Below are 407 nucleotides of genomic sequence, written 5' to 3'. Positions count from 1 at the left end.
CCCCTTCCTGCCCTTTGGAGGCCCCCAGATTCCCCCAGCAAGAGCTGCAGAGGGCCGTCACCTACCTCTGAGGATGTACAAGCCTTTTCCTTGCCAAATGCTGGGAGGCGGCTGTGCCTCCATCGCCTGGGAATGGATGCAGCATGGTGGGAAGGGATGCAGAGCTCACTCACCTTCCCTGCAAGGCTGCAGGCACCCACCCAGCCCCACATAGCCCCACCACCCCCCATGTTCTGCCCCAAGGCTGGGCAAGACAGGGCTGATGTGGGGCTGTTCACGAAGCCCAGGACCAGGGCTGGGACGTAGAAGGAGCAGCTGGTGAACACTTTCGTGAGTCAGAGCATCGGGGTGCCCGGCACCCTGAGGAGCTGGGAACGAGTCCGTCCTGCCTCTCTCTCTGGCTGGGG

This window comes from Buceros rhinoceros, unplaced genomic scaffold (assembly GCF_000710305.1).
Source record: "Buceros rhinoceros silvestris isolate BGI_N320 unplaced genomic scaffold, ASM71030v1 scaffold15285, whole genome shotgun sequence".
Lineage (NCBI taxonomy): Eukaryota > Metazoa > Chordata > Aves > Bucerotiformes > Bucerotidae > Buceros > Buceros rhinoceros.
The sequence above is the reverse complement of the archived record's forward strand: the minus strand, read 5'-3'. Positions refer to the sequence as shown.